This window comes from Neofelis nebulosa, chromosome 17, assembly GCF_028018385.1.
Source record: "Neofelis nebulosa isolate mNeoNeb1 chromosome 17, mNeoNeb1.pri, whole genome shotgun sequence".
Taxonomy (NCBI): domain Eukaryota; kingdom Metazoa; phylum Chordata; class Mammalia; order Carnivora; family Felidae; genus Neofelis; species Neofelis nebulosa.
Window position 1 is genome coordinate 30,958,964 of NC_080798.1, and position 14,290 is coordinate 30,973,253.

A 14,290-nucleotide genomic window follows, 5' to 3' on the forward strand; every position below is an offset into this window, starting at 1 on the left:
ATGATTTAAACCTCTCTCCACCATGAAAGAAAGAGCATTCATGTTTATTTATTCCTTATTCAAAAAAAAAGGGATTTCATTTCTAACTCGAAAAGAATTCATAGTTTCTTTAGGCCATTGTTCTGATTTGGAGCAATTCATCACAGAGCGATAACACGCTGATGATGTGTTACACTAATACATCCTTACATTGGTAATGCTCTAATGATCTGGCAGGCTCCTAAATCACCAGAGAGCTGTCACTCCCGTGATGTGTTACTCAGAGATACGGCTCTGATCGGAGAAAGGCATCCAGGAACTCAACAATGGGAGAGTCATATTTTTTGACTTCAGAATTTCTTGACTATAAATAATAACCTCTTTCATAGAGAATAGAAAACTCAGGCTGAAATCAAGAGAAGCAGCAAAATTTCTAATATTTTTAAATATGCCAGAGATACAAAGATAAGCGTACATATTAGTGGAAGCCCTCACTGTGCAGCAGAGAAGGTCACTGATAAGAAAATGATTTCTGAAGTATCAATGGGGTTGCTGAATTTGTTTCTGAAAGGAAATCAGTTAGGTGCTTACAGACCCATTTATCACAGATGTGAATTTCATCAATGCCCAAAAATAAACCGTGTTAAAACCTGAGTCAAGAGAAAAAGAGAAAAGTGCGGAGAGAGTTACCCTCTTCAACACTGTTGGCTGGAGAGCAAATTGATATAACCTTTCATGGGGAGGTTTGGCAATATTTATCAGAATTTAAAGCATGCGTACTCTGGGCCCAGCAATTTCATTTCTAAAAAATCTATCCTGCAGACATGCACGCACCCACAGAAAAGTATTTGTGCATAAGAACATGCACCATAGCAATTATTGCAACTGAAAACAAAAATGGAAACAACCTAAATATCCATCAATAGCGGAGTGCTTAAATACATCAGTGTATATTTGTTCTATGAAGCTTATGTGGCCATTAAAAACTACAATGTGGATCGATGGCTTTGAAAGTGTTGCAGAGAAGTGCAGAGTTGTGGCTGTCAATTTCTGTGTGCCCCAGAATCACTTGGGGAGCTAATGAAGTACCCAGAGACCCAGGATCACTTGAGATAAAATAAGGCCTGGACCTCTGTATTCTCATCAAGTTTTCTAGGGAAAACATCAGAGAATCAGGATCCCTACCCTAGCCTCATCCAGAGAAGCTTCACTCTGTGTATGTGTGTGTGGCCCGTGTGTGTTTCTCTACTTAGGGTTCTCCAAAAAGAAAAATCTTTTAATAGGGTCGAACAGCTTTAAACTAGTTTGAGGACAATCACTATTAAAAGATAACTAACCGATTGACTTTTTACACTGTGCTTTAGGGTCATTGTCATTTAATTCTCGTGACAACGCATGAAGCGGGTCATATTATTATTCCTCATTTGGCAAATTAATAAATAGAGGCACAAAGAAGGTAAGCAAGATCAACAACACTAGTAATTCTGGGGCTGATGTGAACCTAGGCAGCGTGATTTTTAGGACCTGAAACGCTCTGCTTTCTGACACCAATGTAAAAAAAAAAAAAGAAAAAAGAAAAAAAACCAATGTGTATATAAACGCACAGAGCTGTTGACTTGGAAACAGATCCACAATATACCAGGCTTTTAAAAAGCAGGTTAATAAATAGCATGTGCAATTAAATATCATTTCATTATATATCCATAGAAAGGAATGGATTATTCCTTTATTACATGTATTTAATGTAAGAGATGTATTACGTTTATGTACGGGGGAGGGTGAATGAAGCTATATCCAAAATGAAGAAAATGGGAAGCATGGGTAAACCAGCTAGAGAATGTATCCTAAAGATTCTGAATGTAGTACACTCTTTTGACCCAGGCATTATTATACCCTTACCTCGAGATCTACAGGGGTGGGTGCTCTTTGGGAGCCTATATGTACAGGAGCCATTTGTGTACGATCAGCTTGCATTTTCAAGACTGAGAAGCGTTGGGAATTAGGGTACCATTGAGAAAGAATATCCTGCTTAAGCTTCATGCAAACAGGGACCCCAGTGTCTGGCTTCTTGTGTATCCTCAGAGCCGACTCAATGGTGGGCACATAATACATGATCCATAGATAGCTACTGAAATGAATAAATGAGTGCTGTAAATATAGACTGCGGTTCTTTTTTTTTTTTTTTTTTGAAGAATATGGGGGTGAGGTGGCATTTTTGCATTTTAATGCTTTCTCAGAGCAGTTTTAGATTCACAGCACATTAAGAACAAGGTACAGACACTTCCCATACCCCTTCTGCCCCAACAATGGAATAGCCTCTCCCATTCTCAACATCTCCACCAGTGTTAAGGTTCACTCTTGGTGGTGTGCATTCTGGGTTTGGACAAATGTATAATGACAGGCATCCACCAGTATAGCATCATACAAGTAGTTTCACTGCACTAAAAATCCTCTATACTCAGACTATTCATCCCGCCCTCCTGCCTAACCACTGGCAAGCACTAATCTTTCTCCTATCTCCAGAGTTGTTACTGTCCCCATATCTTTTCTAGAATGTCATATAGTTGGAGTTATCCAGTAGGCGTCCTTTTCAGATTAGCTTCTTACACTTATTGTGCATTTAACTTTTCTCCGTGTCTCTTCCTGACTTGAGAACTTATTGCTTTTTAGCACTGAATAATATTCCATTGTACCACACACAGTTTATCCATTCACCTACTGAAAGACATCTTGGTTGCCTCTGAGTCTTGGCAATTATGAATAATGCTGCTATAAACATCCATGTGCTGGTATTTGTGTGATCCTAAGTTTTTAACTCCTTTGGGTAAATACCAAGAAGCATGATTGCTAGGTTGTATGTTAAGAGTATCTTAAATTTTTAAAGAGACCACCAAACTGTCTTCCAAAGTAGCTGCACCATTTTGCATTCCCAGCAGCAATGAATGAGAGTCCCTATTGCTTCACATCCTTGCCAGCATTTGGTGTTGAGGGTGTTCTGGATTTGGGCCATTTTGATAGGTGTATAGTGGTATCTCCTTGTTGTTTTAATTTTCATTTCTCTGATGACCTTCACTGTGAAGCATCTTTTCATATGTTTATTTGCCATCTGTATATCTTCTTTGTTGAGGTGCCTTTCAAGTTCTTCCACCCCTTTTTTCATTGGGTTATTTGTTCTCTTCTTGTTGAGTTTTAAGAGTTCTCTGTACCTTTTGGATAACAGCCGTTTATCAGATGTGTCTTTTGCAAATATTTTCTCTTAGTCTGTGGCTTGTCTTTCTATTCTTTTGACACGGTCTTTTGCACAGCAGTGGGCAAACTTTTTTTAATTTTTTTAGCATTTATTTATTTTCAAGAGACAGAGTGTAAGTGAGGGAGGGGCAGAGAGAGAGGAAGACACAGAATCTGAAGCAGGCTCCAGGCTCTGAGCTGTCAGCACAGAGCCCGACGCAGGGCTCAAACCCACTAACGATGATATTATGACCTGAGCTGAAGTCAGACACTTAACCCACTGAGCCACCCAGGTGCCCCAGTTGGCAAAAAGTTTTCAATCACAAATTTGATATAGGCATGATTAAAGTGTCCTTGTCGGGGCGCCTGGGTGGCGCAGTCGGTTAAGCGTCCCACTTCAGCCAGGTCACGATCTCGCGGTCCGTGAGTTCAAGCCCCGCGTCAGGCTCTGGGCTGATGGCTCGGAGCCTGGAGCCTGTTTCCGATTCTGTGTCTCCCTCTCTCTCTGCCCCTCCCCCGTTCATGCTATGTCTCTGTCTGTCCCAAAAATAAATAAAAAACGTTGAAAAAAAAATTAAAAAAAAATAAATAAATAAAGTGTCCTTGTCTTTGTTTGAATCATCTAATTTGGATAAATCAACCTAATGGTTATTTTTAGAATCTACAGATAGGATGGAACAGAACTCACTCAGGTTCCACAGGACAGGCAACACAGACAAGGTGGCAGACAGTTCTTCTATCTTCATGGAGCTTACAAGTTCTCAGTAGAATGAGGGAACATACATTCAAAGAAGAATCACAAGGAGTACCTGGGTGGCTCAGTCGGTTAAGCGTCCAACTCTTGATTTCGGCTCAGGTCATGATCTCACAGTTTGTGAGATTGATTGTCAAGTTGGGCTCTGCACTGATAGTAGAGAGCCTGCTTGAGATTCTCTCTCACTCTCCTTCTCCCCCTCCCCACTGTCTCTTTTTCTCAAGAAAGAAAGAAAGAAAGAAAGAAAGAAAGAAAGAAAGAAAGAAAGAAGGAAAGAAAGAAAAAGATAGATTTTGTGAAATGACACAACAGTTTGTAAATCAATGTTAGCATACATGGTGTAGACTGAATTAAAGTAAAAGTAAGAACTTCAGCAGAGTCTGAAATGGCCAAAAAGAAAAAGAAAACCATAGGATTTTAATTGGGCTCTACAAAACTAATTTGCATTGGCCAACAACATATGTAGAATTTCCGTCTATAATATCTAGATCTTATTCCACAGAGTTGTCACATAGTATTGAACCATCAGCCTGGCATAAGGGCACAGCCAAATTTTGCTCAATGTGACATTTTTTTTGAATGGGTGCATAATTGAAAATACATCCTGCTGTAGCTGTATCTGTCTGATGGACAGTTTAGTTGAGCAGGCAGGAAAACATAGAACATGGTCCAATCTGCTATGAACAGGATTAAAGTGTGAGGTCAGGGGCGCCTGGGTGGCTCAGTTGGTTAAGCGTCCGACTTTGGCTCAGGTGATAATCTCACATTTCGTGGGTTCGAGCCCCAAGTGGGGCTCTATGCTGACAGTGCAGAGTCTGCTTGGGATTCTCTCTCCCCCTCTGTCTACCCCTCCCCCACTCGTGCTTTTTCTCTTTCTCTCTCTCCCTCTCAAAATAAATAAATAAACTTAAAAAAAAAAGTGTGCAAATGATCAAGGGCTTTTGAGTATTTAAGAGAGTACAGTCAAGGCAATAAACAATTCTACTGAAATAGCAGAGTGATGTGAAAGGGTGACCACTAACTGCTTTGTAAACACTGGGAGACATTGTTACGCTGTGGTAATGATTGCATTGTAATTATTCCTAATTTGTTTAAATGTTGTTTCTAGTCGCCTAATCACTCCAAGAGGTCTGCCAAAATCCTAATATTCAGAAGTGTGCCATGAATCCACAAAGTCTGGGAACCACTGATTTACGTCCTTTCCTGCTCCTATGTTTTGCCTCTTTTTTTAGTTTTGCCCTCAGGGCATAGCATTTTAATAATACTAAGCAAAAGCACTTTGGAATTTTATGATGACCTACAATTATTTAACTTGAGAAGATACTTTTTTAAAAATAACTTTTTAGGGACACCTGGGTGGCTCAGCCGGTTAAGCATTCAACTTCGGCTCAGGTCATTATCTCACGGTTTGTGGGTTCAAGCCCTGTGTCGGGTTCTGTGCTGACAGCTTAGAGCCTGGAGCCTACTTCAGATTCTGTGTCTCCCTCTGTCTCTACCCCTCCCCCGTTCTCTCTCTCTCTCTCTCTCTCTCTCTCTCTCTCTCTCTCTCTCTCTCTCTTTTTCTCTGTCTCAAAAATAAACATTAAAAAAAATTTTAATAAATAAAATAGCTTTATTTGGAAATAAGTTAAAGCTCACAGGAAGTTACAAAAATAATACTGTGTTCCCATCGACCCTTTGCCCAGTTTCCCTCAGTGATTATATTTTATATATATAACTATGGTATGCTCTCAAAGCCAAAAAAACGATATTGGTTCAATACTATTGACTCAGATTGTGCTGTTTATTTGTAAATGGTGTTCTCCAAGTATATGGGTAGTCCACAAAATGTGAGTCAACAGGTTTTATGAAATAAATCAAGTCAATGTTGAATTTTTAACTTTGAAAAATTTGAGGCATTTGACTCCATGTGTTAACTCAGTAAGTAAAAGTGAATATGAAAGTTTATTTTTGATGCCTGAAAATCAGAAAGTAATGCTTTATTGAGGATCTAGTATGTACTAGGCATTAGACTAATGAGTCAGAGGTACCAATAGCCATTTCCTCCAGCTCCCGGTCCAGACGGAACTACAAGCCAGGAAATGGGCATTGCTAACACAGAAGGAGACGTGTGGTGAAAATACTTAAGAATCACATGGGAATACACAAGCTAGACATCTAAGCTGGGTTTGAGGGGCACCTGGGTGGCTCAGTCCATTAAGTGTGCGACTTTTGATTTTGGCTCAGATCATGATCTCACGGTTTGTGAGTTCGAGCCCCACATGGGGCTCCATACCAACAGAGTGGAGCTTACTTGGGATTCTCTCTTCCTCTCTCTCTGCCCCTCCCTGTTCCCACTCTATCTCTCTCTCTCTCTCTCTCTCACACACATAAATAAGCTTAAAAAAAATATTTAAGAAAATAAAATTTAAAAAAATAAGCTGGATTTGGGAACTCACATAAGGTTTTCTGGAGGAAGCTGAGACCTAAAAATTACACAGGAGCTAGCCAGATACATGGGGGCATGGCGGGGTGGGGGGGGTGGTGGTTGGGAAGATGTTCCGGGCAGAGGAAATAACCTGTGGTAAGACCCCGAGGTTAGAAAGAATGTGATTCACCTAAAGAACAGACAGAAGGTCTGTGGTTGGAGCACAGCACAAGAGATGAAAGGAGTTGCACACAGGAGGTCTATGAGCTGGATCCGTAATTGCACTGTCCAATACAGAAGCACCCAGGCGCATGTGGCTAGGCTTAATGGAAATGTACCGTAAGCACAAAATATGCACCAAATTTCAAAGACTTACTACCAAAATATATATACAACAAAAATAAAGCACCTCAGTAATTTTTCTATTGTGTTCATGTTGAAATGAAAATATTTTGGACATATGGAGTTAAATAAAATCTATTTCTGAAATTAAATTCTCCTATTCTTTTTAAATATCTATGGGAAAATTTAAGATTACACCTGTGACTCAACTTCTATTTCTAGCGGACAGTGCCGAGAGGGTCAGGAATGACTTCCCAGGAAAAATGTTATTTAAGTCAAAATATGTGGGATAAGAATGAGTTGGCTGGCACATGGAGGGAAGGACTGACATTTGGGGACACCCAGAGTGTAGAATAGAGAGGCAAACCAGACCCCAAAATGCAGTGTCTTCTAGGTTAGGTTGAGAGAGTATAGGTTACAGTGTAAACTGTAAGCTGAGGGCAATAGAACCATTTGAAGGATTTTACGCAGGGGAGTGACATGATGGATTTTCAGCCAAGAGGACCCCTCTGGTCAATCAGGAGAAAGCATGGAGTAGGGGAGACAAGTTAGGGGTTGTTGAAATATTTCTAGGCTAAATATCTTTTCATCTGCCCTGTCCCCGATTTCTCATGTTCAAGCAAACCGTTCAAGCACGGGAGGGCATCAAGGTGAGCTCACAGGCATACTTGGAAACTTTATTTAAAAAAAAAAAAAAAAAAAATCTTGTCGCTGTAGCTCAATTTCCAAGCTTAAGTAATTAGAGATAAGGTCATTCCTGAATGTACTGGATGAAATTCAAAGCTAATTACAGATTCTGTTTTTCTTGGCACTGTGTATATTGAAGTGAAGTGATCTCAGAAGGACCATTAAATCAACTTCCGCTGAATTCCAACTTTTCAATTCTCCGTTTACCTCAGAGATCAGAGCATAAGCATGGAGGCCTTTCCAGTCCTGTCCAACAGGTCCGGCCACTGGCCAGTTGAGTCACAAGTGAGGGATCCTGCTATCAGCCAATCAAATAGATCAGATGGGGACTTAGTGGGGAAAGAATCAGAGCAATGCAACTCTGTCCATGACCCAACACTGGCCATTGTTAGTGACATTTTTTCGGGGTGATTTTAACCACCAAGTCCTCAACTATATTTCTTTTCTAGGTTGATTTTGTTGCTGTTGCTTATTGTTTTATTTCTTATTCTTGTTGTTTGGAGTTAGGTTTATTCTTACCTTTCTCATTAGTTTCCAACTTGGGATCATCTTGGGAACATTGTGTAGACAGAAACTGAGGTTTGGAGTTAGGTTATTATTTGTCTACTGGGGTCCTGTGGAATGAATACAAAATGAGTAAGAAAAGTAGCTTGTCTTTTAAAAAAGGAATCAGCCTAGACAGATAATGCAAATACTATATGCAAGGGTATAGATAACGCAAAGAGCATGCAAATAGTGGGGAAGGAATAAACCAAAGGGCACAAATCAGCTAGCAGCCAGCCACATCAAGCCGGCAGACAGCTTGGTGACTATAAAATATTTTCATTACGTGCCAGCATTTAAAAATTGGGACGTTTTACTTCAAAATCTACATTTCGGTCTTCTCTTGAAAACAAGACGTTTTTGCCACAATGGACCTGTCATAGCAATCACTGGCAGGGGCAGCTTGGTAGTAGCTGTTCCCCATAGTCTCTACTCTGCCCCACAGCCTTGCATCCAGCCTCCCTCACTCATTTATGTTATCTGCCAGGCCCCAGGAGATAGTTGGGTTAGCAACCTTTAGCATAGAAAAAAGGATATGCCCCATAATGTAAGACCAATTGCCTATGCAGAGAGTCATGGAACTGGAAGACACTGTCTGTTTTCCTATTTACATCCATAGTTTTGAAGGTTTCAGAACAAGAATATATTCATGTTTTAGTGCTGTAATACTGTAAAACAATGTTTATTAAAAAATTATAATTACAAATACACTATGCTGGAATCTCAACTCTGTTATTTGGCACTTAGCACAACAGATGCTGCCTGGGAATACTCAACATATTTTCTGTGAATAGATTCCCCAATATGTATAATGGCAAAGTGGCCAAATTAGAAGGTCATACAAGACTGGACTATATGAAGGCTTGGGCATAGTAGATCATATTGAAAGAAAAAAAATCAGCCTCACACCAGTCTATTAAGCAAAAGTCTAATTAATCTGTTAGCACAAGTCTTTTTGCTTTTACTAATACAAAAATGAGCTAGACCAAGATTCATATCTATTTAAGACGGGACCGTCTGGGCTAGTTGTGATCGTCCCACCCCCGCCCCCCTCCCCAGGGAGGCATGAAACGCATGACCATCAACTGGGCAGACCCCAAAATCCCTCATTCTTCTCAATACATGCTGTAGGAGTAGAGTATGTTCAAATGAATAAATACCATCTAAGCAGATCGACCTGCCACAATTGATGGCCCTGATAACTTTGATCTTCTTTGCTCATTCTCTACAAGATAACTTTGCCTCACATGTCATGAAAGAATTCTTTAATCAAGTTTCATTTTTAATTGTCCGTGAAAACTTGAAATAAGAGACATGCTAGCATGTTTCAAAATTCTACAGAAAGCAGCGACAGTAAGCTTAATAGTCAGCTGAAATATAGAAAATAAAAAGAAATCACACTTCCTCTCACTGATGTGCAAGGAAAAGGGTAATGTATAAATAACAATTTTTGAATCAATGAGGAACTGCAATTATTTACCCACATTTTCAATTTGTGACTATGTTGTAGACAAACCAGGTTTACTTAAAAGATTTTTAAAAGAATTCCCTTCATCTTAAAAGAAGTTTGGATGAGATGAATCCGTTAGTCCTCCCAGCTCCGGGATCCTATGTTTTATGGCAGTAAATTCACTCAAACAGCTGTTGTTTTTTAAATAACTAATTAGCACTACCATAGCTGGCTACTAAAGTTAATTGGGAGGGAAAAAAAACAGCAATGAACTATTTCAATGCATATGACGATTTCTTTACAACGTATTATCTGTAGGGGCGCCTGGGTGACTCAGTTGGTTAAGCATCAGACTCTTGATTTCGGCTCAGGTCATGATCTCAACGTTTGTGAGTTCGAGCCCCGCATTGGGCTCTATGCTGACAGCGCAGAGCCTGCTTCGGATTCTCTCTCTAAAAATAAATAAACTTTAAAAAATTTTAAGAGGATGCTTATAAATATGTGTCTGAGGCCTCCCGCCTACTCCCCATACACTGCTTTATTACTCAACTGTTTGCATGGTTCCTTTGACAGAGTGTGTCACTTTCATACCTAATAGCTAAATAGGATTGATATGATACCAAACAAATGCCTTTCTGTTCAGGAGAATTTATACTTGAGAAAACATGTTTCCCCTAGGAAGCTCCATTTATCCATCAGAATGAATCATGGGTATAGGTTACCAAGGCAGCCCCCAAAGAGAGGATCTGCTCATCTGCTTTGACTGGTTGGGCTCTCAGTTTTGAAAATGCCTACAAATGAAGAGTGTAGATTATCTTCCTAAAGTCGTCTTCATTTTGTTCATTTCAGTGGCAGAAGAGTAAGGCAGTGTTTAGACCCAAAGCATTTTCCAAATGGAACATACAAGTTGGGATTTTAAACATTTACCAAGAAGGCATACTTTGAGTCCAGTCATATTATTTTAAACAGAAACATTGTTTGGCCAGAAATTACTTCAGGATAGAGTCGATTCCAACGTTCACTGTGGCTACAAAAAGGATTCTATTTTGGCCAGCAAATACTTCCAAAACAACATTTCTAGCCATCCATGGGAAAGGAGTGAGTGCCCCCTGGTGAAAATGTGGGAAACGTTTCCATATGTTATTTTTGGCTGGCAAGAAGGTGCAGATGTCTTCACAATAAAAATATACTTGCTATGAGTGCTTGTCTCCTTGTGAAGAGTTGGCACCATTTGGAATGCTGGATCTGCAGTGTGGCAAAAAGGCACGAAGAGTAGAGGAAAACCAAAGCAATCACCAAGATACAGTTAAGAGGGCAGGCACTGATGTTATATAAGCCGAGGATCACTGGTGGCTCTTGTCTTATTTTTCTTTTTCTTTTCTTTTCTTTTTTATTTTTTTAAATTTACATCCAAATTAGTTAGCATATAGTGAAGCAATGATTTCAGGAGTAGATTCCTTAATGCCCCTTACCCATTGAGCCCATCCCCCCTCCCACAACCCCTCCAGTAACCCTCAGTTTGTTCTCCATATTTAGGAGTCTCTTCTGTTTTGTCCCCCTCTTTGTTTTTATATTATTTTTGTTTCCCTTCCCTTATGTTCATCTGTTTTGTCTCTTCAAGTCCTCAAATGAGTGAAGTCATATGATTTTTGTCTTTCTCTGACTGACGAATTTCACTTAGCATAATACCCTCCAGTTCCATCCACGTAGTTGCAAATGACAAGATTTCATTCTTTTTGATTGCTGAGTAATACTCCATTGTATATAGATACCACTTTCTTTATCCATTCATCCATCGATGGACATTTGGGCTCTTTCCATATTTTGGCTATTGTTGATAGTGTTGCTATAAACATGGGGGTGCATGTGTCCCTTCAAAACAGCACACCTGTATCCCTTGGATAAATGCCTAGTAGTGCAATTGCTGGGTCGTAGGGTAGTTCTATTTTTAGTTTTTTGAGGAAACTCCATACTGTTTTCCAGAGTGGCTGCACCAGCTTGCGTTCCCATCTTGTCTTATTTTTCTTTAATGTTTTATTTATTTTTGAGAGAGAGAGAGAGAGAGCACACGAGTAGGGGAAGGGCAGAGAGAGGCGGGGACAGAGGATCAGAGGTGGGCTCTGTACTGAGAGCAGTGAGCCTGGTGCAAGACTCTGACTCACAAACCATGAGATTATGACACGAGCCAAAGTTGGAAGCTCAACCGACTAAGCCACCCAGACGCCCCTCTTGTTTCATACCTGTGTTGGATGGTGTCTTTCTGTGCCCTCCAAACCCATTCCCCCCCCCCCATCTTCACCTTGCTGTGTCTTGGGAGGCTGACTTTTAGGGACTGTGTTAACACATTCCCTTGCCCTCTGGCTTCTTATTGGGCTCAACCAAGACAAGATACCAGCAGGTGATCTGAGGGTGGGAGGAGTAACATTGGAGTATTTATTCCCAGGGCTTACTCCGTGCCAGTATAGGTTGGGATGGATTATATCTCTCAACCTATAATCTTCGATCTTTTGGACAGCTGTCTCCTCTACCTATAACTCTCTAAGGTCTAGTGAATTCTCCATTCCAAGGCCTCTTCAAAACTCCTTTCTCTTACTGGTCTGACAGCTTCAACATTCTTTGTTGGGCTTCCCAACCCACTCACACCTCCAAATTTCCTACAATAAGCATCTATCATGTACAACCCCAAGCATACCTAAGGCCACCGTGGCCCCAAATTCCAGTTCCACTAGCTCTGACCACTGGTGGAGTTCGAGCAGAAGAATCCTATTGTGGGACCCTCGTTTTCAGAATCTCACTTCACTGTCCCATGCCCCAGCAGTTTAGCCACTGCCGCCCTTGTAACTCAAGACTCTTGACTTGAAGCCTAAGGTTTCAACTGCATCTGAATTCTGAACAGGGAAAAGAAAGGCTCTGCTTATATTCAGCCTTCACCTACCTCATCAGGAGGGGAGAACAAGTTGGAGGAATCTAAAAAATTAAGCAAACAGCGGGATGGTTCTGTAGGTCTAGAGTTGGCAGGACGGGGCACTCTGCAAAGTGTAAGAACAGAAGGGAAGCCTGCTGGGTCAGCTCCTGGGGCATCCAGCCCAGAGGTCTGCTTTTGGCAAGAGAACACTGATGTCATTAGACCTTGTCAGTTACACTTGTCTTCCAAACATCCAGACTCCCTTCCTGAGTCTGTTATGAAACTGTCACCCATGATTTGCCTATTTACTTCTTTTTTAAATTTTTTTAAAAGTTTATTTATTTATTTTGAGAGAACACAAGCAGGGAGGGACAGACAGGGAGGGAGAGAGAGAATCCCAAGCAGGCTCTGCGCCATCAGTGCAAGCCTGACGCAGGACCCAAACCCAAGATCCTGAGCTGAGGTCAAGAGTCAGTCATTTAACCAACAGAGCACCCAGGCCCCACTTGCCTATATACTTCTTGATGCCGTGAATGGCAGTGATGAGGGAACAGTATGGCTTTAGGCTCCAAAGCGAGACTCAACTCCCAGATCCACTCCAATCTTACCACATGATCAGTGGCTATTCCACTTAAATTTACTGAGCCTGACTGTCCTCAACTATCAAATGGAGACGATAATACTTATAACATAGAGTGGTCTTAAATGAAATCACTTATATGCACAGAGTTGACACTCAACGAATATGATTTTACGTCTTCCCTTTAACTTTCTGAGATATTGTAGGGTTCCACATCTCCACTGAAATTTGATAATTAGATCAGCATGAAGAAAACTGCTGGGATCTCACACGGAGATTGAATTGTTCTGCATCAAGGAAGTTCCTCCTTGCTTCCTTTCACATCTGCTCAGGGTTGATACACTAGGGGTAATAAAATTAATGATAAGAGCTAATTATTGAAGACTCATTACACAACAAGCACTGTGCTAAGACTTTTTAAAATTTTATGTTTATCAGAGATATAAAATGTACCTATTGAAAGAGTCAGAGTTGTACAAGTTTTACACAAAACTCAGCAACTCCCTACTTTTTGTTCCACTCTGTCTTCCCCAGAGGCCACCATTGCCAAGTCTCTGGAGAGATTATTTACCTTCACATCTCTTTGTTTTGTTTTGGTTTATTTTTTAGGTTTTATTTATTTTTCTTAAAGTTTGTTTGTTTACTTATTTATTTATAATATGAAATTTATTGTCAAATCGGTTTCCATTCAACACCCAGTGCTCACCCCAACAGGTGCCCTTCCTTCTCAATGTCCATCACCCACTTTCCCCTCCCTCCTATTCCCCCATCAACCCTCAGTTTATTCTCAGTTTTTAAGAGTCTCTTATGGTTTGCCTCCTTCCCTCCCTGTAACTTTTTTTCCCCTTCCCCTCCCCCATGGTCTTCTGTTAAGTTACTCAGAATCCACACAAGAGTGAAAACATATGGTATCTGTCTTTCTCTGCCTGAGTTATTTCACTTAGCATAACACTCTCCGGTTCCATCCACGTTGCTACCTTCACATCTCTAAACCACATACTTATTATTACATCTTTATTTTTCAGTCTTTGACACTATCTACTGACTTCCTTCTTTGGATAATGACAGTAGAGCTTTTATTTGTCCCCCCGCCCCTCACCACACACTGCCCAGTACAACTTTCCATTCCCCAACTTCCCAATATAACTATTTTGTAATTTTGCTAGATCAATATTCAGTGTTGACATTAAGACTATGCAAGCAAATGCCATTCACAGCTGAGTCATGAGCAAACTAATAATTATGTTTCCTTCCTGTACAAATTTTAGTTTCCCTGAAGATAATTGTCTTGCTTCCTTATTTGTTCTGTTTTCTGTGAACTTACCACTCATTCAACTCTAAACGCTCTGCCTTTTGTCTAAATCTTTTTTCAAAATATTTAGATGATTTGATATTCTATCAATTGGCTATTCTTG